Source organism: Moschus berezovskii, chromosome 16 (genome assembly GCF_049115385.1).
Source record: "Moschus berezovskii isolate FMDL1 chromosome 16, NW_MosBer_1.0, whole genome shotgun sequence".
Classification (NCBI taxonomy): Eukaryota; Metazoa; Chordata; class Mammalia; order Artiodactyla; family Moschidae; genus Moschus; species Moschus berezovskii.
In genome coordinates this window covers 13,919,788-13,945,457 of record NC_142475.1, presented here as the reverse complement: position 1 = coordinate 13,945,457, position 25,670 = coordinate 13,919,788, and positions in this window count along the sequence as shown.

Sequence of the window (25,670 nt, the reverse complement as noted above, 5' to 3'; positions counted from 1 at the left end):
TTCTCCTACTTCACTATTTAAATGCGACAAAATGTCCAATGAGATACAGGCTTGGTCTTATTTTAAATTACAGATCTATAGCTGCAAAGGGAAAGAGTCCCTGGGAATAAACGGCTGTATCTAAGTATTCTGCCGAGTCTATTTTCTACCGTTGAAAACCCCATTTAGCCACTTTGATGTTGGTTGAATAGGTGGGGCATCATTTTACCACCATTTGTGTAGCTGCACTTTGGCAAATGTCAAGTCCAAGTCTGTGTATTTGGATAAAATGGTGTCAGCAGTCTCCTGACGGGCTTTCTGTCTGGCAGAGAATACCTCACCGACCTTCTCTCCACTAGGAATTGCAGGACTTCTAGGAAAGCATTCAGTGAATAAGACTTCTGATTGCTTTCTCTCTTCAGGATAAATATCAGAGATCAGCCAGCAGAAGCTCCAGAGCCCACCTTAAGAGCAAACTCTGTGAAGACTTGGAGCATTTAAAGTAAAACAAACTAAAAATGGTTCTATGTTTGGTCACTTCCAAATTATTCTCATACTTGTGGTCTATCCAGGACTGCGTCTCATTTACTTACTTCTCATCAGTTACGTATCTTTGGCCAACAAATCATCACCGGTAATTCCTTTTCCAAACGCATGGATGGGAAGCAATGAAACAGAAGAAGAAAATTGGTTTCTTGTGTGAGTTAAATTCAGTTTTACAAACAAATTGGGACTGTGCTTATGGCCAGGTATTCTGCTTGGTACTAGGGATAAAAGGACTGTAGATTATCATCAAGTGATGGGGAAAGACCAGTTGATTCTCAGTGATGAAAAGTTAGCCCAGATGCTATGGGAGACATGAGAGTCATTCAATTCTGCCTTGGTAGGGATAGGGAGGATCCGTATCTGACTTATTTAACTTGGCATAACGTCCTCAAGATCTATTCATGTTGTTGCAAAGGAAAGATTTCCTTCCCTTTTAATGGGTAAATAATGTCTGTGCATGTGTGTGTATATATATGTTTGTATATATACATGTGTGTGTGTATATATAATATATAATGTTATATAATATAACATTACTATAATGCAGTATATTATACTATTGTTGTTATTCAGTCTCTTAGATACGTCCGACTCTTTGTGACCTCATGGACTGCACCACGCCAGGTTTCCCTGTCCTTCACTTTCTGCCAGAGCTCACTCAAACTTATGTCCATTGAGTTGGTGATGCCATCCAACCATCTCATCCTCTGTCACCCCCTCCTCCTCCTCCCCTCAATCTTTCCCAGCATCAGGGTCTTTTCCAGTGAGTTGGCTCTTTGCATAAGGTGACCAAAGTATTGGAGCTTCAGCTTCAGCATCAGTCCTTCCAATGAATATCTAGGGTTGATTTTCTTTAGGACTGACAGGTTTGAGCTCATTGCTATCCAAAGGACTCTCAAGAGTCTTTTCCAACACCACAGTTTGAAAGCATCAGTTCTTCAGTGTTCAGCCTTCTTTATGGTCCAACTTTCACACCTGTTCATGACTACTGGAAAAACCATAGCTTCAAAGTACTGTGTCTGCTTTTTAGTACACTGTCTAGGTTTGTCATAGCTTTTCTTCCAAGGAGCAAGTGTCTTTTAATTTCATGACTGTCTTTTATTTCGTGACTGTTTTAATGTCATGTACAATTGTATGACTGTAATTTCATGACATGTCTTTTAATTTCACGATCCACAGTGATTTTGGAACCCAAGAAAATAAAGTCTGTCACTATTTCCTGATATCTTGTTTCGGTTTGATTTCCATTTCTCTGGTGATTAGTGATGTTGAGAATTTCCCCATCTATTTGCCATGAATGGGACCAGGTGCCATGATCTTAGTTTTTTGAATGTTGAGCTATAAGCCAGCTTTTTCACTCTTCTATTTCACCTTCATCAAGAGGCTCTTTAGTTCCTCTTCACTTTCTGCCATTAGGGTGGTGTCATCTGTACATCCGAGGTTCCTGATATTTCTCCTGGCAATCTTGATTCCAGCTTGTGCTTCATCCTGCCCGGCATTTTGCATGGTGTTCTGGATATAAGTTAAATAAGCAGGGTGACGATATACAGCCTTGACGCACTCCTTTCCCAATTCTGAACCACTCCACTGTTTCATATCCGGTTCTAACTGTTGCTTCTTGACCTGCATACAGGTTTCTCAGGAGGCAGATAGTTGGTCTGGTATTACCATTTTTAAAGAATTTTTCACAGTTTGTCGTGATCCACACAGTCAAAGTATATAGCATAGTATTTAGCATAGTCAATATAATATATTATATATATAACAGTTTCTTTATATGGTCACTTTATATGGACACTTAGGTTGTTTCCAAGTATTGACTACTGTGAATAATGTTGCAATAAACATGGGTGCACAAATATCTCTTAGAGATGTTTTCATTTTCTTTGGATTTATACTCAGAAAGGAGATTGCTGGATCATATGGTAGTTGCATTTTTAATTTTTTTAGGTATCCCTGTACTGTTTTCCATAGTGGCTGTACAAATTTGCATTCCCACCAACAGTGTACAAGGGTTCCCTTTCTTTCACACCCTTGCCAAAAGTAATATATTGTCTTTCAATGATAGGAGTTCTAACAGGTGTGAGGTGATATCTTGCTGTGGTTTGATTTCCATTTCTCTGATGTTAGTGATGTTGAGCATTTTTTATATACCTGTTGACCATTTGTATATCTTCTTTGGAAAAATGGCTATTCAAGTCCTTTCCCATTTTTAAATTGGAGTGTTTGGTTTTTTTGCTATTGAGTTGTATGAATTCCTTCTATATTTTGGATATTAACACCTTATCAGAGAGATGGCTTGCAAATATTTTCTCCTGCTCTTCTTTGTATCTTGATGATTCTCTTTTGTGCAAGAAGTTTTTAGCTTGATGTCGTCTCACTTGGTCGTTTTTGCTTTGGTTACTTGTGCTTTTAGTGTCATAACCACAAAAACCTTTGCCAAGACCAATGTCAGGGGCTTTCTCCTTATGTTTTATTCTATCAGTTTCGTAGTTTCATGTCTTATATTCAAGTCTTTAATCCATTTTGAGTTCACTTCTGTGAGTGGTGTAAGATAGGGATTCAATTTTATTCTTCTGCACGTGAAGATCCAGTTTTCCCATCACCATTTATTGGAGCAACTCTCCTTTCTCCATTGAGTCTTCTTAGCCTCCTTGTCAAGTACTAGATGGCCATATATGCATGGGTTTATTTCTGCGTAGAGTCTCAGCAATCTTTATCTTCCATTCTCAGTAGAGTTTGTTCATTTAGAAATAATTTTCATTCATCACATCAATGTTGAAAAAGATATGGTGGATATTTAGAAATACAATATGGGTACCCTATGCTTACATGAGCAGGGTGAAGAATTTTGCAAATTCAAGGGATTACAACCTTCATACTGGCTCACCAAGCCTAAGACTCCACATAATCTGTGAGCCACACTTAACAGATGAGGCTGTTGCCTGAGTCCGACTAGAAGCCTAGAATATTGTCTCGTTGTACAAGGTATGTGTCAGACAGAGAGCAAAGGTTTCATTGAATTTAGGAAAAAAGATTGTACGTGTTTGTAGAGCCTGTTTTATGAATGGTAAACCTTTGTTTGCATAAAAGAATTTGGTCTGGGTCTTGCTTTCAGTGCAACCTACCCAATGCAATCAACCCCTTAGCTGGGCAGTCCTCGTAGAGGAGATCTATCAGTATAATCCTCAGCTCCCTTTAACTATGGTAAGCTATAGATACCCTACACACACACGCGCACACACACACACACACACACCCCAAATAATTATAAGCACTCAAACTGGCTGGAGTCAGTTTCCTACAGCATGATTCCTTTGTTTGTTTTTAACAGTGCTAGCCACCTTTCCCCACCACGCTAGGCAGGGAGTTATCCAAGGTAGCTCAATTCAACAGAGCAGCAGGAAGAACAGAATCCCACGAAAAAAAGCCCAAGTTCTATGGAAGACAATATCAGTTCTGACAAGTCTGCAGGGTGATGTGAGGACAAAAATAGAACCACTTGATGACTGGGAACTGAGAGATGGATGGAAAAGGGGTGTGTTGCACAGGTCAGGATGGGTGAGTCAGGACTGAGGCTGTGACCAGCAGGTGATTGCCAGAGCATATCTTTGTCTCGGTGCCAGAACATATCACGCAGCTTAACAGAGCCACAGGCAGCTGGACGCCAGTCGACTCTCCATGGGCAAGCCTGTTACCTCTGACGTCACCACTCACCTTCCCCAGGCATACTCTGCCTCTTGTGTTTCCCTTTCAGCTAGTGGCAGCACCACCCATTCCAGAATCATCTTGGGCATCTCCAACATCACCTCCCCAATTTTAATCATATCTAAAACTTCTCCCAGCTAAGTATCTCTTGACCCCATCCCCAGTCACCTTGATTCTGCCTCTAGTCACCTCTCGGTTGGATGACTGCTGCCTGCACTGCAAGAAGTTCCATGTGGTCTTCCTGCTCACTGCGTGGCCCTCTCTACCAGGCCACAGCTGCCCTTCTGCCACACACGTGAAAACCCTTAAGAAGCTCCCTGTTGTCCACAGTAGACCAAATTCCAGAGCACAGTGTGTTAGAACAGTTTTATGACAAGTGATAGAAACTTCGATGGAAATTTATGATTTACAGAGCTAAATTGCAGGAAATACACAGGTTGTGTCCCAGGAATCTGAATCAGGGGCTTGAATATAACTGGAATTATTTTTCTCTTTATGTATTGTCAACATTGTCTTTGCCTTTTTACACATGCCTGGACCATGACCCCTGGGCACTTGGAGCTCACGTCTACCTAGTTGCTGGTGCCACTGGAGTGGATAAAGCACTTCTTTTCTTCAATTCCAGTTTGTAAATTTCCAGGGAAGACCTCCCGCGGGTCTGGCCAGGATGAGAAGCCCATCATCCCTGCTCTCATATAGTGAGAAGGGGCAGGGAAACCATGATTACAGTACAGGTCCCTGGTCAGGGACCAAGAGCATGATGCACCATCAATAGTGATGAAAATGGATGTCCTTAGATACTCTACCAAAGTTCTGGCCGTGAAAAGCATGATCCAAATAATTTTCTCTCTGGCCAGCTAACACCAAGTGGTATGGTACAGGAATTAAGCCCTTCTGCTCTGGAGCCATAGAGATGTAGGTTCAAATCCCTGCTCTCCCAGTTCCATTTGTTGTGTGGCCTTGGGCAGTGTGCATAACCCCAGTGAACCTCAGTTTCCTGATCTGTAAAATGGGGAGAGACATATGAACAGACATCGGGAGCACTTGGGATGGAGCCTGGCTCACAGCCTGAGCTCAGGGAGCTCTTCCTGCTTCCGGTGGCTCTGGCGTGAGCGGGCAGCCTTTGGAGGCAGCAGGGCCTCAGGCTGCTGCCTGCTGCCAACAGAATGAGATCAGGGTTACTCAGAGGAACAGACTGACCTGATTCAGAGCACTCCAGGGAAGGGGCCCATCTGACACCCCAGAGAAGACAGTGCCAGGAAGGGGAGTTTCTTGGCACGTGATATTCTTATAAGCAGGCCTGAGGGGTCCTTTGAAAGCACCCCATCTCCCTGCCAGAGAAGGACAATGTCTGAGGGGAGGCACTCCTCCAGCAAGATGGTTATCAAGCTGCCAGCCTCACGGGTCACAGCCTGGAATCATCTCTTTATTAAATAATAATTAAGAGGCCCCTGTAAAGGGAATCTGGGTATAATTACCTAACTCATTAAGCTGCTCAGTCAAAACTGGGAGGCCGTTGTACTCCAGTGGCTGCACTCTCAGGCAATTTTCCTGTTTCTGGAAGCAGCGAGTGGCGTCTCCCTTCTGAGGGGGGTGCAGGCTCAAGGTCGTGTGCTAAGTGTCCTCATCCCTCAAGAAGGCTCCAGCCAAGCCTCCGATTCAGAGGGTGAGTCCTCCCCTTTCCCGTTCTGCCAGGTCTAAATTGGTCTTGGAACAGAGAACAGAAGGAAGCGCGGAGGGACCAGCTGGGCAAGGAGTCCACTCATTAGTAGCCTCCATGGAGGTGTGGCAATGAAGCAAGTTAAAGGCATATTAGTTTAAACGGGACTTGTCATCAATGAGAGGAGGTGTTTAGGTAGGAAGCAAATGTAATCATTTTGTGATGGGGCATAATTCGATAATTAATGGGGAAGTTGTCAGTATAATCTTGAGGGAGTCCCAGGAAATGAAGAAATCTGTCCTTATTAAGGAAAACCCAGGAGAAAAAGTTATTGGAATGCAGACAATTCACCAGCAAGGTCTTGGGAGCAAGTCTTTATTAGATGCATGAGTTGGGACAATCTTCTGCCCCATATGTGCTTTGTCCAGACCCCATTTGCGCAGACCCATTACTTTTTTTTTGTTTTTCGAAATTGAAGAATAGTTGATTTACAATGTTGTGTCAGTTTCTGGTATACAGCTGCTGCTGTACAAACTGATTTAGTTTCACATAGATATATTTTTTTCATATTCTTTCCACTGTAATTTATTGAAAGATATTGAATATAGTTCCCTGTGCTATATAGTAGGACCTTTGTTGTTTATCTATTTTTTTTTCTGTTTTATATACAGCAATGTGTGTCTGTTAATCCCAAACTCCTAATTTATCCCTTCCCTCCTCTCCCTCTGGTAGCCGTAAGTTTGTTTTCTATGCCTGTGAGTCTATTTCTGTTTTGTAAATAAGTTCATTTGTATCATATTTTAGACTCCACGTATAAGTGATATCGCGTGATATTTGTCTTTCTTTGCCAGACCCACCATTTCTCTTAATGGAAATCCAGATAAGAATGAGGAGGTTGCAGGGGTCGTGAAGCAAACACAGGTTTCTGTCTGCCTCTCAGAAGGGCTGGCCCGCGCCTCTGCCATGCTCGTCAGGAGTGGCCAGGAAGACGAGCCTGCCTGGTGGGACAGCCAGGTTCCTGCTGCTCCAAGGCTGCCAGGGCAGTGCAGATGCCCCCCGGTCAGAAAAGGAGTCTGAGGGGAAAGTCCTACAATGGTGCCCACAGCACTGGTTAAGGCAGGGCTCGGGAGCCAGAATGCCTGCATCCAGCTTTCTGCTTGGGGTCATAATGGTGTGTGACCTCGGGCCAGCGACTCAAGCTTTCTGAGCTTCAGTTTGCTCACATGTAATGAGAACAGTCATTGTGTCTGTCTCATAGAGCGGTTATAAGGGTTGAATGAGTCATTCCATCTGAAGCGTTCACAGCAGTACCTGGCACTTAGAGTCTCCTCAACAAGTGTTAGCTATTATCTAGGACTTCACCGTCCAATATGGTAACCACTAACCACATGTGGCCATTGAGTACCAGAAGTGTGGCCAGTCTGGCTTGATAGGAATAAAATATACACAGATTTCAAAGACTTTGTATAAGAAAGAATATATAAATTATCTAATTGATAGTTGTCCTATTGAGTAATTCCAAGTTGATATTTCAATTATATTTTGAAATGATAGCATTTGGGGATATGCTGGGTTAAATACTATACTGGGATATACTCAACATTCAGAAAACAAAGATCATGGCATCTGGTCCCATCACTTCATGGCAAATAGATGGGGAAACAGTGGAAACAGTGTCAGACTTTATTTTTTGGGCTCCAAAAATCACTGCAGATGGTGATTACAGCCATGAAATTAAAAGACTCTTACTCCTTGGAAAGAAAGGTATGACCAACCTAAACGGCATATTAAAAATCAGAGACATTACTTTGCCAACAAAGGTTCATCTAGTCCAAGCTATGGTTTTTCCAGTGGTCATGTATGGATGTGAGAGTTGGACTATAAAGAAAGCTGAACACCAAAGAATTGATTCTTTTGAACTGTGGTGTTAGAGAAGACTCTTGAGAGTCCCTTGGATTGCAAGGAGATCCAACCAGTCCATCCTAAAAGAAATCAGTCCTGAATATTCATTGGAAGGACTGATGTTGAAGCTGAAGCTCCAATACTTTGGCCACCTGATGTGAAGAGCTGACTCATTTGAAAAGACCCTGATGCTGGGAAAGATTGAAGGCGGGAGGAGAAGGGGATGACAGAGGATGAGAAGGTTGGATGGCATCACCGACTCAATGGACATGAGTTTGAGTAAACTCTGGGAGTTGGTGATGGACAGGGAGGTCTGGCATGCTGCAGTCCATGGGGTCGCAAAGAGTCGGACACGACTGAATGACTGAACTGAACTGAACGAGTTAAATGCATAATATAAACATTCGTTTCACGTTCTTTTTTTAAATTTTGGTAATGAATACATAAAACATAATACACATTTATCATCTTAACTGTTTTTAAGCGTATACCTCCTTTACTCTCCTGTAATGAAAGTTATAGATAATACAACTTATCTATAGGCATAATTTTTAAAAAATCAATACAATGGCCTAACTCTATCAAATCCCTTATGATTATACAGTGGAAGTGAGGAATAGATTTAAGGGACTAGATCTGATAGATAGAGTGCCTGATGAACTCTGGACGGAGGTTGGTGACATTGTACAGGAGACAGGGACCAAGACCATCCCCATGGAAAAGAAATGCAAAAAAGCAAAATGGCTGTCTGAGGAGGCCTTACAAATAGCTGTGAAAAGAAGAGAAGCGAAAAGCAAAGGAGAAAAGGAAAGATACAAGCATCTGAATGCAGAGTGCCAAAGAATAGCAAGGAGAGATAAGAAAGCCTTCCTCAGTGATCAGTGCAAAGAAATAGAGGAAAACAACAGAATAGGAAAAACAAGAGATCTCTTCAAGAAAATTAGAGATTCCAAGGGAACGTTTCATGCAAAGATGGGCTCGATAAAGGACAGAAATGGTAGGGACCTAACAGAAGCAGAAGATATTAAGAAGAGGTGGCAAGAATACACAGAAGAACTGTACAAAAAAGATCTTCACGACCAAGATAGTCACGATAACATGATCACTGACCTAGAGCCAGACATCTTGGAATGTGAAGTCAAGTGGGCCTTAGAAAGCATCACTACGAACAAAGCTAGTGGTGGTGATGGAATTCCAGTTGAGCTATTTCAAATCTTGAAAGATGATGCTGTGAAAGTGCTGCACTCAATATGCCAGCAAATTTGGAAAACTCAGCAGTGGCCACAGGACTGGAAAAGGTCAGTCTTCATTCCAATCCCAAAGAAAGGCAGTGCCAAAGAATGCTCAAACTACTGCACAATTGCACTCATTTCACACACTAGTAAAGTCATGCTCAAAATTCTCCAAGCCAGGCTTCAGCAATATGTGAACCGTGAACTTCCAGATGTTCAAGCTGGTTTTAGAAAAGGCAGAGGCACCAGAGATCAAATTGCCAACATCCGCTGGATCATGGAGAAAGCAAGAGAGTTCCAGAAAAACATCTATTTCTGCTTCATTGACTATGCCAAAGCCTTTGACTATGTGGATCACAATAAACTGTGGAAAATTCTTAAAGAGATGGGAATCCCAGACCACCTGACCTGCCTCTTGAGAAACCTGTATGCAGGTCAGGAAGCAACAGTCAGAACTATACATGGAACAACCGACTGGTTCCAAATAGGAAAAGGAGTGCGTCAAGGCTGCATATTGTCACCTTGCTAATTTAACTTATATGCAGAGTACATCATGAGGAATGCTGGGCTGGAAGAAGCACAAGCTGGAATCAAGATTGCTGGGAGAAATATCAATAATCTCAGATATGCAGATGACACTACCCTTATGGCAGAAAGTGAAGAGGAACTCAAAAGCCTCTTGATGAAAGTGAAAGAGGAGAGTGAAAAGGCTGGCTTGAAGCTCAACATTCAGAAAACAAAGATCATGGCATCTGGTCCCATCGCTGCATGGGAAATAGATGGAAAAACAGTGGAAACAGTGTCAGACTTTATTTTTTGGGGCTCCAAAATCACTGCAGATGCTGATTGCAGCCAGGAAATTAAAAGACGCTTACTCCTTGGAAGGAAAGTTATGACCAACCTTGATAATATATTAAAAAGCAGAGACATTACTTTGCCAACAAAAGTCCGTCTAGTCAAGGCTATGGTCTTTCCCGTGGTCATGTATGGATATGAGAGTTGGACTGTGAAGAAAGCTGATCGCCAAAGAATTGATGCTTTTGAACTGTGGTGTTGGAGAAGACTCTTGAGAGTCCCTTGTACCGCAAGGAGATCCAACCAGTCCATTCTAAGGGAGATCGATCCTGGGTGTTCATTGGAAGGACTGATGCTAAAGCTGAAACTGCAATACTTTGGCCACCTCATGCGATGAGTTGACTCACTGGAAAAGACTCTGATGCTGGGAAAGGTTGGGCGTGGGAGGAGAAGGGGACGACCGAGAATGAGATGGCTGGATGGTATCACCGACTCTGTGGACATGAGTTTGAGTGTACTCCGGGAGTTGGTGATGGATAGGGAGGCCTGGCATGCTGTGATTCATGGGGTCGCGGAGAGTCGGACACGACTGAGCGACTGAACTGAACTGAATGTAAAGGATAAGAGAAAAGAATCTATTTGGGGGGAAAATGTATTTCAACTTATGACTGGACATGAGTACTTGAAGACAAAGTAATCAGGTACTTGAATACATGTGCAGAATCACCTTTGATGGAGTTGCTATTAATGCAGAGAACTAACTCAAATTCTTGCAAATTATAGCCATCAGGGATGTGATTTTCTGAAATGCAACAACTGTTCAGTTCCAGCCAAACAAAGTACAATGTTTTATTCACATGATTCCACTTTTGTGAAACTGAGCATCAATTTAAATGGAGCAAAATGTATATGCACATACGGAAACTGTAGTTAGATTCTAAGCTCAGAGACCGAAAAACTACGCTGGGTTCCTCTTGACTTCTAAATATCCCGTTGGACATTCATATAAGTGAAAAATCTATCTACAAGTTCATATACATTGAGCAGAGCTGTCTACTGCATGGGATGACATCTTGTATCCCTGTACACCCTGTGTGCCTGCGGAAGGTGGGTGGCCTCCTCCAACCACTGGGACAGCCCAAAGCCTCCCTTCTGTTTCCCACACTCTGCCTCAGAGGCTGCAGAGCCCCCGCTGAGACGCAGCCATATCGTATTGCGAGAAACGCAAGGCAGTGGTCCCAGAGGTCCAGTGTTCAGTGGGCTGCCCTGCTTCCTTGTCTGGAGGTCCATCATGGCTTTCCGTTCCTGAGCACAAGGCTAGTCCTCTGATTCAGCACTGACCACTCTCCGGAGAGCACCAGGAGCCTAGATGGCAGTTCCTCCAGAACCTCAGACACAACAGACTTAGGTCCTTCCCTTCAAAGCCATGCCCTGCTTTGACATCCAGGTTTCAGGGTCGCCCAAGCTTTCTCGGGACCAGAAACTTCTTTTTGTCTCCCTCCAACGTTGTTCCTCGTTCTAACAAAAGGGTTAGGTGGTGGTCCTGTCTCGTGGTTCCATGGCACCTTTTTCATCACGAGCTTTGTTCTTTCAAACACATACTTGGAATTTCAGCAGACCTCTGTCTTCCTCTGGGCACGTTCTGTCACAGATTAGACAAAGATCAAATTAGACGCAGCCTTTTCCAACAAAGAAGCCAAAGACCGCCTCAGAGATAAAGGTGGACTTTATCTAAGGGCACCTACCAACAGCTGAAGAGGAAACTGGCATGAAATCCCAAGCATCCATTTGGAGGCTCTCCCCCACCCCTGCCCTTAAAAGATTTAAAAGAGAAAGCTCATTTCTCAAATTGTTTCTTCTGAATATAGAATCTACTTGAAACAAAGTTTAACCTTTCTGGGGTTCAAGTTCATTTATTCTTTGCAGGCACAAATGCAGCAACTTCTTTATTTCTAAGAACAAAGCCTTGTTGAAAAGAAAAATGTCTCTAAAGTCTCCTTGGACATCAAATAATTCTTCAGAGGAAACGCTTTGATGAGTAAAGTGTAAATGAGTAAGAAACATACGGATTAGATTTCTCATGGAGTACACATGGATTTAGGAATTAAGAGGAAAAATATTTTTGGAAAATATGGTTTGGACTTGGACTCTGCCTACTCCGTAAACACTGCTGAAGTTAAAGGAGACGAATTTTTCCCTGTGTCTTGCTCCCCACCTTCAGCCTCGGCCATTACCAATCATTCTTTCTGAAGAGTAACATCAGATTTAATAAAGGCCAAGAAGGACTTTTAAACAGGCAATTCACAGATCACTATTTAAGAACCAAATATTATTTGTAACAGATTCTCTTCCATCAGATGGGTTCTAAAGTGTTTTTCAGAAATACCTCTTTGTTGGCCAGTGCAGCTCACTAACCAGAAGGGACTCCGAGCCCTGTGTTTTGGTGACCGGAAGACACAGCCTTCTGTAAACCAGACTTTGTGGCTGGCAGTCGCATTACAAGGAGGCCCCTTCCTACCCTTGGGGAGATGATTTTTACCAGTGGTGGCCTTGACGTGACCTTGTGCATAAACCACAAGTTGAGCCCAATGGAGAATGCTTTCTTTTAGTCAGCAGAAGCTTTTTCACAGTTTAGATAAAGGATTAAGTGGCATTAGGGATGTGACAGCAGTTAACTCTGGATGTGGCACATGGAAGGTAAGCATTACATACTAGTTCTGTCTGAAAAATCTGAGAATCGTCTTCTATGACCTCTGAGGATGGGAGCTGCTCATCCCATATGGCCCTGCTAAGGGGCGGACCTGCCAGTAAGTACTGGGGAACTCTGCTTCTCTGCCACTGACCCACACTAGACAATGAGTCTCCATCCAGAGGATCTTATCTGGGGCTACAGAGATTTCTATTGTCCAGTCACTGGGCTGGGTGGAGCATAGAGTAAGCCCTAGGTCAGCCCCCTTTTCCTTGAGCACAGTTCAGTTCAGTTCAGTCACTCAGTCGTGTCCGACTCTTTGTGACTCCACCAGGCCTCCCTGTCCATCACCAGCTCCGGGAGTTCGCTCAAACTCATGTCTATTGAGTCAGTGATGCCATCCAACCGTCTCATCCTCTGTCGTCTCCTTCTCCTCTCACCTTCAATCTTTCCCAGCATCAGGGTCTTTTCCAGTGAATCAGCTCTTCATATCAGGTGGCCAAAGTATTGGAGTTTCAGCTTCAACATCAATCCTTCCTATGAACACCCAGGACTGATTTCCTTTAGGATGGACTGGTTGGATCTCCTTGCAGTCCAAGGGACTCTCAAGAGTCTTCTCCAGCACCACAGTTCAAAAGCCTCAGTTCTTCAGCGCTCAACTTTCTTCACAGTCTGACTCTCATATCCACACATGACCACGGGAAAACCACAGCCTTGGCTAGATGGACCTTTTTTGGCAAAGGTTCTTGTGCACAGAGAGGAAGGCTAATGAAGCAGAGCAAGTAGAGACGAGAGGCTGCTCCTCCTTTTCCAAACCAGTATCTCATCCTCTCAAGTGGGGGGTCTTTTATATCAAGCATCTTTATTGAGGTATGATTCATGTACCGTATAACTCATGCATTTAAAGTATGCAACTCAATGGCTTTTTGTATATTCCCAGATATGTGTAATCATCATCACAATCAATTTTAGAATATTTTCACCATCTCAAGAAAGCCCTCCCCATTTCTCCTCTCTTCCTATCACCCTCTCCCCCTCGCCCTAGGCAACCCTGATCTACTTCTGTAAATTTTCCTGTTCTGGACTTTCAAATGAATAGAATTATATGATATGGGGATTTTTGTGACAAGCTTCTTATAGTCAACATAATGTTTTTTAGGTTTATCCACATTGTATCAGAACTTCAACCTTTTTATGGCTGAATAATATTCTAACATGGACACATATGCATGTGTGTGTGCTAAGTTGCTTCAGTCTTGTCCAATTCTTTGCGACTCTATGGGCTGTTGCCCTCCAGTCTCCTCTGTCCATGGGGTTATCCAGGTGAGAATACTGGAGTGTGTTGCCATGCCCTCCTCCAGGGGATCTTCCCCACCCAGGGATCAAAGACATGTCTTCTACAGCTCCTGCATTGCAGGACCATATGGACATACCATATTTGTTTATCCATCCAACAGTTTCTAGGTGTTTGGGCCATTTCCACCTGTTGGTCATTGTGAGTAGTACTGTTATGAACCTTCATGTGTCCCAAGTGTGTCTGACCCTGCTTTCTCTCCATCTCTCCTGTCTCCACCTTGGTCTAGAGATCGTCTGCAAGAATCCCGTCTCTTCTCACCACTCCACCCTTTGCCCTTTCCAATCCACTTTCTACCTGACCTCCAGAATGATCTTCTAGATACACAAATCAGCTGATGTCACTCCCTAGTATAAAACTCCTCAATGGATTCCTATCGTGTTAGAGAAGAAATCCAGGGTTCATTCTGTGATCAACAAGGCTCTGTGAGGTCAAGCCCACCATCACACCCCTTCTCTCCAGTTATACTCCCATCTCACTCACCTCCTCCAGGCTCATGGCCTTCTCTTACTTGCTTAACACAGCCTTCCCTCATCCTGGAATTCCGCATGGCTGATACTTCCTTATCCCTCAAGTTGTGGCTTCAAAGTTGTCTTCTCAGAGAAGCAATCAATGATCAACTAAGGTAAAGCTAGGCACCCCCTAACCACCCCTTCATTAATACTCTTTCTCAAAGCATTTGCTTTTTCCTTCATGTGACATACAGAATTTGGAATTCCTTATTTATTTATCACTCATCTTCCCCAGTGAAAAGCCTATTTTAATTGTATCCTTAAGACCTAGAACAGTGGTGCCTGCTGTTGACAGAATAAATATGGGTTCTGTCGAGATAAAGAGAGGAACTTTGGTTAACTTCAGTTTCTGGATCCAGTTTTTCCTGAAGGCCCATCTCTGGTACCAGGAGACACCCCTGTGTTCCCATTATAAACTCCTCTTTTTGAGCTAGTTTCACCGACTCTGTGGACATGAGCTTGAGTGTACTCCGGGAGTTGGTGAGGGACAGGGAGGCCTGGCGTGCTGTGATTCATGGGGTCGCGGAGAGTCGGACACGACTGAGCGACTGAACTGAACTGAACTGAAGTGACTTCTGTTCCTAACACCTCAACAATCCATGACTGATGACTTTTTCTGTCATTGTTAGGCATGACTTGCTTCTTTGTTCCACTCGTATATTTCCCCAATCCCCCCAACAAGCCTTTCCAAACTCTTACCTTCTGTATCCCATTAAAAGCATTTCTGTATTTCTATACCCATGTTCATAGCTTTATTTACAGTAGCCAAGAAGTGGAAGCAACCTAAATGTCCATTGATGGATGAATATATTAATGAATGGAACTATTTTATACACATATACATGCACACACTCTTGAATATTATTCATCCTTAAAAAGGCAGGAAATCCTGTACTATGCTGTAACATGGCTGAGTCCTGGGCATATTATGCTTGTTGAAATATGCCAATCACACATGATTCCATTTATGTGAGGCATCTAAAATAGTGAAATTCACAGAAACACAAAGTAGAACAATGGTGGCCAGGAGCTGGAGGAAGAGGGAAGCAGGGACTTGTTCAGTGAGAGTTCTAGTTTTGCAGGATGAAAAGCATCTGTTGCACAAAATCGTGAATATACTGAACATTACAAAAGTGTACACTTAAAATGGTTAATATGGTTATTTTTACATTAGGTATTTTTTACCCACAATTCTTGAAATAAACGTACAAAACATCTTTACTTCATTCTCCATCCCTTCCCTCTCTTCCTTCCTTCTTTCCTTCCCTTCCAGGTTGGATATCTCTAAGTCTAGGCCACAGCCCAGACTAGGCGAGGCGCTAACCAGATTCAGGCCCTGTTGGAGGGGGACGCTCACAGGCCCCAGGATGTGCCTGCTGGAAGTGCCTGGCCATGTTCTGTAGAGCACAAGGGGCAAAGCCATTTCTCAGTGGCCACAGCCAGAGGCTCACTAGGTCTCCAGTGTGGGCTGACTGCCAGGGGGTCCCCATGAGGATGTCTCAGGCCAGCTCTGATGTTGTCGCAGATTTTTTGAGCCAACGCTATGTTGCCTCCACTTCTATGTTTTCAATTTTACTTTTTTCCAGTTGATTCCTCTTTTTTTCCATGATGAATATTGCAAAAACCTAGGGCCATAGACTTAAGTAGGCTTTGGGGCGTGATAGCCAAGAACATTGTTTAGGAGAAAATATTTTTGAATAAGTATGTATAGGAAGGAACCAATTCATCCATAAGTTGCTTACTGTGTAGTTGGAAAATCCCTCTGTTAGTGCTCTGTAGGTGGAAGAGATGGTTGGATGGCACCATTGACTCAATGGACATGAGTTTGAGCAAGCTCTGGGCAATGGTGAAGGACAGGGAAGCCAGGAGTGCTGCAGTTCATGGGTTCACAAAGTAGGACATGACTGAGTGACTGAACAACAAAGGTTTAAGTTCACTCTGACAGCAGCTACAAAAATGGAAGACTTACTGTTTTCCCAAGAAATTAGAATATCCTATTCATTTGATCTCTTACAGCTATTATTACTATCTCTATTTTATAGATGAGGAAATGGGGGCCCAGAGAGAAACTTGAGCAAGGTCACACGGCCAAGAAATAGAGCCAAGATTTGAACACATGAAGTGTGAGTGTGTGGTCATCAGACCACCACTGATCTCTCCTAATAGTCCTTCACCATTTATTAAGCTCCCAATAAGGACAAATCTGTAAACTAGGATTTAAAGAGGCCCTAAAATAAGAAAAAGCTCATCCATAGGGAATGGCCAAAGAATGATTTTAAATAAGTATCTATATATGATACTCTAGATATATACATTAAATAAGCATATATATGAGTGGAAGCTGAATATCTATGCACTGACTACATATAGAAGAGAACAATAGTCAGTCTAGCTGAGACTGAATCATGACTCTAGAGCTGGAAGGTATCTTGGGAGTCACCTAATCCTATCACTCACCCAAAGCAGAGATCTCTTACACAGAATCCGTGGTAGTGCCATGGCCAACTCAAAGCTAGCCAAGCCCATATCTTTGTTTTCCAGCTTTGGTTATTATGGAGTTCTTACTTTTCATTAGCCAAATCTACCTCCTTTGGGGGGATTTTACCACTGGTTCAGTCTTTCTGTTGGATATATATCCAATAAATCTCCTTTCTAGTTTCCCCAACTGCCTTTCTTCACTTGGGAGAAAGAGAAGAGAAGCATACATTGACCACCCACCCTGCTCCAGGACCATCAAAATAACCCCACAAAATGAGGAAGATGATTTCTTACTGAAGGGCTTTGAGGCTAAGAGATCTTGAGAAATTTGTCCAAGGTTACACAGCCCAGTTTGATTCCTGGGTTGGGAAGATTCCCTGGAGAAGGGATAGGCTAACCACTCTAGTATTCTTGAGCTTCCCTGGTGGCTCAGCTGGTAGAGAATCCACCTGCAGTGGGGGAGACCTGGGTTTGATCCCTGGATTGGGAAGATCCCCTGGAGAAAGGAAGGGCTACCCACTCCAGTATTCTGGCCTGGAGAACTCCAGGGACTATATATATAGCTCAGCCAAAAATAATAAATAAATAAATAAAAATTAAAAGTAGATTTTTTGTGTTGTGATAAAATGTTGAACATTCCAGGAGACAGGGCAGAGTCTTGAGACATTTCATTCAAGACCCCTCGCAGGTGACTAGTAATCAGTTAATTAATGCTCTTCATGGAGAAGGAAATGGCAACCCACTCCAGTGTTCTTGCCTGGAGAATCCCAGGGATGGCGGAGCCTGGTGGGCTGCCGTCTATGGGGTTGCACAGAGTCGGACACGACTGAAGTGACTTAGCAGCAGCAGCAATGCTCTTCAGGTACAGGTGTCTACCTGGCTCTGATCCCAACAGGTATTTTTAAATCCACATTTATCTACCTCCTTCAGAGTTGATATTAAAAAAAAAAAAAAAACTTAACAAATTACTTTGCTGAAATTTGTCCAAAACCTCCTTCTCCAAGTGTGTCCTGTGGACCGTTTGCTCCAGGGGATAATGTTAAATACATTCTTTGCTACAGACCTTCTCAGAGTCTTTAATGAGCTAATGTGCATAGTGACTCTCAAAAAGGAACTATACTAGCACCCTGGTTTCTCAAAGGTGAGGTGGTTTTAAAAATTTTTTTTAATCTCCTTTTTTATCTTAGGTGGGGTTTCAGTTCAGTTCAGTTCAGTCGCTCTGTCGTGTCCGACTCTTTGCGACCCCATGAATCACAGCACACCAGGCCTCCCTGTCCATCACCAACTCCCAGAGTTCTCTCAAACTCATGTCATCAAGTGCTGTGTTTTTTGCTCATTTGTGATATTCCCTTGATCTCCCAATCTTGTAATCTTGTGAAAAAAGGATACATATGCCTTGCATGGCTTGTTTATTGAACTGTTAATGCCCAGTGATTAATGTGTTCTTCAGAAAGTATGGACACAGGCCATCTTTAATAACCTACTCTAGAACTTTACTGTGCTTTCATACCAAGCTTGTGCAATAGACAGTTTTCAAAAGTCTCTTTCCTCCTCTTTCTTAAATGACACTTTCTTTTTTTCTCCAGGTTTAACCCACAACAGCTCTGAAATTCAGCACCATGATATTTACATGACATTTACCTAGAGATGACATTTTTAACACAGTTAGGTGCCATCTTGGGCTTCCGTTCCCTCCAACTAATGCATACTCTGTCTTTTCCAGGCTGAATATCATTCTGTTGATGGAGACTATATAAATGAAACATAAATCACCCAGCCTCTTAGTCAAGGCAGATTCCTAACTACCCTGCCTCAGACTTTCATGCTTCTCATTGACTTCCTGGATCTCCTCTAATTCATATCGTTTCCTTCTAAACCTGGCTGGAGCATCCCTCACTTCATTCAGATCTTTCCTGGCTAACCGCCTCTCTCCCTCCCTTCGTTTCTTTGTCATGCCTGTATTGACTTGTCCTGTTTTCTGTATCATCTACTCATTGAAGAATTCTTTCATCCAAAACATATTTTCTGAGTACCGTTGTGATAAGTGTTGGGTATCTGAGAGTGGACAAACCGAAAGTAATCTGGAAGTTAGTAACTTTGGCAGGGAAGACAGCTGTTGAACAAGAACTAAGAATTACAAAAGGAGATGGATGGTGCAATGGAGCAGATAATCTAGGCTGAGTGTCAACAAAGGTCTTCCTGCCCAAGTGTTGTCTGAGAATGTAAGGATGTGGGTGAATTTGCTAGAGAAATAGTGGGGAACAGGGTGTGATGGGGAAGACACTTGATGAATATTCAAGTAACGAAAGTAGGTCAGAATGGCTGAGGTCTAGAGATGGGGTGGGGTTGTGTGCAGAAGGGCCTGAACTTGACTTAGATAAACTTAATTTGACATAATAAAGAGTTAATAGACATCACAAAAGGCCCTGCAGCAGAGAAGGACATGGTCAGATGGAACTCTTTTTCCAAACAAGGGACACCTTCTTTTGCTTTCCCTCTTTGTCTTGTGTACATGACTCTCAAAATCTCGTCCCACCTTCAATTGAAAAGTTGTTCTCAGCACTTCCCAGGCTCCTCTGGCCGCCCCAGGCTTGGCCACTCTGGATGCTCGAATTTTACGGGAGTTTTGCTGCCTTTTCACCAGCGCCCTCAGCGCACCTCTGTTCGCTCTATTTTTGTACAAGTGCTTTAAAATTCTAAACCTGTTAGCCGGTGATAGAAGGCTTCAGAGAGTGGAGTCGGATTCCGAAGGTGAGAAAAGTGATGGGGTGGGGGGAAAAGAAGTTTGGTAGAAAGGATAAGTCCCCTAAATGCATGAGCCTGGGCAGCTGCGCAAGCCCACACGGCTCATCTTCTTTGGTGACTTGTGGGAGGATAAGCTGTACTGGGCGGGAAAGTTGCAGCAGGGTTCTGGAGGAGCCTGAAGCCTGGCCCTGGTGCAGCCAGCTGTGTGGCCCTGGCAAGTGGCTTCACTACTCTGGGCCTGCTGCTGCTGCTACTGCTAAGTCACTTCAGTCGTGTCCGACTCTGTGCGACCCCATAGACGGAAGCCCACCAGGGTCCCCCGTCCCTGGGATTCTCCAGGCAAGAACACTGGAGTGGGTTGCCATTTCCTTCTCCAATGTGTGAAAGTGAAGTCGCTCAGTCATGTCCGACCCTTAGCGACCCCATGGACTGCAACCTCCATCCATGGGATTTTCTAGGCAAGAGTACTGGAGTGGCTTGCCATTGCCTTCTCCGACTCTGGGCCTAGGTGTCTTTTTTTTTTTTAATCCAACTGTTTTTCTAAATTGTGGTAAAATATACTTAAAGTTTTCCATCTTAGTCATTAAGTGTACAGATTAGTGGTTTAAAATACACTCATAATGTTGTGTTAACATCACTGTCATTCATTCACCCCCACAACCCTTCATCTTGTAAAACTGAAATTCTGCTCCCATTAAACGATTCTCCATCTTCCCCTCCCCCAAGTCTCTGGCAACCACCATTCTACTCTCTGTCCCTACGGTTTTGTCTACTCTTAAGTCCCTTGGGTAAGTGGTCTCGTACAGAATATTCATCCTTTAGTGACTGCCTTATTGCATTCAACATAATGTCCTCAAGATTCACCCATGTCACAGCATATTGCAGGATTCCTTCCTTTAAAAAAAAATGTTTATATATTTGGATGCACTGGGTCTTCATTGCTGCGTGCAGGCTTTCTCTAGTTGCGGCAAGCAGGGGCTACTATTTGTTGTGCGAAAGCGTCTCATTGCAGTGACTTCTCTTGTTGCAAAGCACAGACTCCAGGCATGCGGGCTTCAGTAATTGCAGCAGGCGGGCTCAATAGTTGGGACTCCTGGGCTCTAAAGTGGAATCTTCCTGGACCAGGGATTGAACCTTTGTCCCTTGCATTGGCAGGCAGATTTTTATCTACTGCGCCACCAGGAAAGTCCAAGATTCCTTCCTTTTAGTTAAGGCTATGTTTTTTCCAGTCGTCATGTATGGATGAGAGAGTTGGACTATAAAGAAAGCTGAGTGCTGAATAATTGATGCTTTTGAACTGTGATGTTGGAGAAGACTCTTGAGAGTCCCTTGGAGATCCAACCAGTCCATCCTAAAGGAAATCAGTCCTGAATAGTCATTGGAAGGACTGATGCTGAAGCTGAAACTCCAATACTTTGGCCACCTGCTGCGAAGAGCTGACTCATCTGAAAAGACCCTGAAGCTGGGAAAGATAGAAGGTGGGAGGAGAAGGGGATGACAGAGGATGAGAAGGTTGGATGGCATCACCGACTCAATGGACATGAGTTTGAGTAAACTCCCGGAGTTGATGATGGGCAGGGAGGCCTGGTGTGCTGCAGTCCATGGGGTCCCAAAGAGTTGGACACGACTGACTGAACTGAACTGAATATTTCACTGTATGTACATACCAAGATTTTGCTTACCTGTTCATCTGTCAGTGGACTCTTGGGTTACCTCTGTGTCTTTGCCATTGTGAATAGTGCTTCTGTGAACATGGATGAACAAGTATTTCTATGAGTCTGCTTCCAGTTTTTGGACATATACCCAGAAATGTAATTAACTGGATGGTATGGTAATTCTAGGAGAAGGCAATGGCAAGCCACTCCAGTACTCTTGCCTGGAAAATTTCCTGGACGGAGGAGCCTGGTAGGCTGCAGTCCTTGGGGTCGCTGAGGGTCGGACACGACTGAGCAACTTCACTTTCACTTTTCACTTTCACACATTGGAGAAGGAAATGGCAACCCACTCCAGTGTTCTTGCCTGGAGAATCCCAGGGACGGGGGAGCCTGGTGGGCTTCCGTCTATGGGGTCACACAGAGTCGGACACGACTGAAGTGACTTAGCAGCAGCAGCAGCATGGTAATTCTATTTTCACTTTTTGGAGGATCCGCCATATTGTTCTCCAGCAGTTACACCATTTTACATTCCCACCAACAGTGCACAGAAATGGTTTCCACATTCCTCACCGACACTAATTTTGTTTTGGCTTGTTTTTTGGATAGTAGGCACCCTGATGAGTATGAGGGGGACCTTGGTGCCTTGACATATGAACTATAGGGGTACAACCATTGGCTGACCCTGAGCCCCTCCTCCAAATGTCTGATTCCTCTGTGTGTGTTACAACATGAAACTTAAATCCTGTGGGCTCTGGGCCATCCAGCCCACCACCTCCTTCTTGAACAGTTTGCAAGTCAGAAGCTGGACTGCAGAAACAGCATCTGGGAGCAACTCTCTTTGGACTGGAAAAGAGGTGAAAGCGTGTTCTTCTGGGTCATTTCTTCATCATCTTTTAATAAAACCCGTCCCCTGGCTTCAACCAGCAGAAGGGCCTGGCTGGCTGGTTATGGGGATGGTAACCTTGCAGAACTGAGGTTGCCCTCTCCCCTGCAGCCAAGCGAGTGATTCATTTTCGGCTCAGTTAACCCTGGAGGGAAGTCAGGTTCACCTAGATGCTTGCTCACAAAAGGCGAATGCTTCACGTGGGGGCGGTTTTCTTGAGGAAACGTATATTCGAAAAATACCTAAGTGCTTTCTTCAGGGGATAAAACATTCTAACTCAATGGTCTGCCATTGCGTGTTTGAAAAGCTTGTGGGGAGCAGATGCGAGGGGGAAGAACATTTGCGTTCAAAAGCAAAAACAGTTCCCCAAACTAAACTGGTCCCAGGAGGCTAAAGTTAGCAGGATGAAAGATAATTATTTCAACTTGGGGGAGAGTCACCAACAGAAGTGCCTTTTCGCTGCAACTCCTTCCTCATTAAAGCGGTTACCAGGCACGGCAAGATACGAAGGGAGGGACATCTTTCCTAGACACACAGCAGACGCAGTTGCTGGCAGCCCAGACTCCGTGGCTCCAGAAAGAACCCCCACGAACACCATGGTCACCATCTGAAAACCAGAGGTGCTGTGGCTCCATCAGGAAGGAAGCAGCTTACATGGGAGCAGGAATGCCTCTGTGTCAGATCCAGGCAGCTCCTTATGGGGAGAGGACCACAGGACTGGGAAACTGGGGGCCTGCTTCTGTGACCTGGCAAGGCACCCACTTGCAACAACCTCTATTGGCGAGTCATTGCCAGCGGGAGGGGCCGGGGCTGCAGAGCGGGCAGGAGAGAGGCTTGGGAGCTCCACTCTTGGCTTTGGGGGAATCTCTGGATGGATTAGGTTGCCCCTGGTGGTGATGGATGCTGAAGTCCCAACAGAAGCTCATCCATGAGAGAACAGGAGGGGCCTGGCTTGCGAACCGAGCCTCCCAGGAACAAGAGCTGGGTCTGGGGGAAGGCTGGATCTGAGGCTCAAACATTCAATGGACTCCCTGGCGCTGGCGCAGTCTCCTGCTCCGGGGATGGTATGGTGGTGCCCACTGGCTGCCCACGTGGGGACACTGCGACTATGGGATGGGGACTGACAGGGGGTCCTGGCCCAGTGGACTGTTGCTCTGTGTGGCAGGGCGCCTGAATCAGAGTGCCCCATGACTGATGGGATCGCTCAGTTCTCTGACTCACAGCGTGGAACAAATCCCCGAATGTTCTTAGCGTGCTTAAGTGGGCTGGAAAAAGATGCAGGGGGAAAGGCTAGGTTTCCTGCTGATAACGGCAGTTTGAGCACTTAACTGGAAGAATCCAAGATGTGGTTTACTTCCCCCAGCAGGTGAAGCACAAGTCGTACTGGTTCCAGTGGAGGTAGGTTTACTGCAAACTTGGTGATGCTTCGGCTTTCCAACCCTCTTTCACCTGGCCTCTTCCAAGCCACCTGCCTCAGGAGGTAACCTAGAGCTGGGGCCATATGGCATTTGCTTTTTTAAAAATCAAATATCGGGAGTAAGAGCTTTATATAGCAGTGTTTTCTAAAGGAGCTCTACAATTCTGAATCCCCAAATGGAGCACCCCACAAAACTTTCTGAGCTTTAAGTTATATGGATGAACCAGGATCCAAGGGAGAGAATCAGACCATTTTCTGCAGTTAACAGTATTGAAATATATCCTAAGCAGGAGAGTGGATGTCCTCTGCACCCCTTACTTGCGTGAAGCAAGAAGTGGCCCTTAGTCATCACCTTCAAAGGAAAGATATTCTAAGAAACTTGAAAATAAGGTATTTTCTGATTAACACTCCAAAGGGGCTCTACCAATTTCCACTGTTGGTGGAAGTTTAAAGAGAAAAAAACAAAAAAGGAAGCAAGGCAGCCCTCCAAAATGCCAGGGTGTCAGCACAAAGATAAAAACACTAGCTGAAGAAGTGGAGACCAATCTATCATGTCTTGTGGGAAATGAAAATTTAAAGAAGATGTCACTGCATATCTCTACATCAGAATGGCCAAAATCCACAACACAGACACCACCAAACGCTGGCAAGGATGCCAACAGGAACTTTCATTCATTTTTGGTGGAAATGCAAAATGGTACAGCCACCTTGGGAGACAGTTTGGTGGCTTCTCATAACATTAAATACATTCCTACCATATGATCTAGCAACTGCCCTGCTGGGATTTACCCACAGGAGCTGAAAATGTATGTCTCTAAAAAAAAAACCACATGCAAATGTTTATAGCAGCTTTACTCATCATTACCCAAACTGAAGCAACCAAGATGTCTTCAAGCAGGTGAGTGGATAAGCCCATCCAGACGACAGAATGGTAGTCAGCCCTAAAAAATAAATGAGCGATCAAGCCATGAAGGAATCTTCAGTGCAAGTGAAAGGAATCAATCTGAGAAGGCTATGTACTGAATGAGTCCAACTATACAACATTCTGGAAAAGGCAAAAACTGTGGAAACAATAAAAAAAGGTCTGCTGTTGCCTGAAATCCTGGAGGGAGAAATGATTGTCAGAGCACAGAGGATTTTTTTGTGTGTGCTTAGTCACTCAGTCATGTCTGACTCTTGCAGTCCCAAAGACTGTAGCCTGCCAGGCTCCCCTGTCCATGGAATTCTCCAGGCAAAAATACTGAAGTGGGTTGCCACTTTTTTCTCCAGAATACTACCAGGGCTGAAACAAGCTGACGAACAGTTCTTAGCCCATTCACACACCTGCCTATGAGGTTCTGGGATGCTAGTCCGGTAACTACTTGGGTTTTGGAAGATCAGACAAGCCAAGTTTTTATTTCCCTTCTATTTAATAAAACTTTCAGAAAAAGAAAGAAGGTAATTGATACCTTCAGGCTAGGCTTAATCTGGCAAAAATAATTCCTGATAAAACCTAGGATTTTCCTAAGCCCATCCAACCATGGTTTCTTGGAGTATGTTAGCATTTGTCAAGCCCTTTCAGGAAGCTGATACCTTCAGCACATAAGAGCCATGTTTTGACCAGAGCCCTGCCTCTTATTCTCTTGCAAGAAAGAGAACAGCAAACAGCATCAGATATTGTTTTTGATGTCAGCAATCTTCACCACAGCACTAGAGAATAGATTGGGTATACAAGAAGACAAAAACAAGAAAAAGGTGTGTTCCCAGGCTTCTTTTTTGTAGCAACTACACTTTCTTCGGTTGAATAACAAATTGTCCTGGAATTCTTGGCGTTGGAGCAAACACGTCAGCTCCCTGGTGATGCCTTCGTCACTGCTCAAAGTACCACACACTTTAACCTTCCTGCTCTTTCCATAGGTCTGGGTTTGTCCTGTATCCAGGAAACTTTATATGTTGTCTAAACTGAGCATCCCAGCAGGCTGCAAGGCAGATTCAGAATGCTGGCCAGTGGCTACCTGGATCCACACCAGCAAGGGCAGTGGAGATACTCTGTGTGGTGTTAACACAGTGGGAATCCTTCAGTTACACGCCTGTCTAAACCCACACAGTGTCCACCTCTGAGAGTCAATGGAAAGG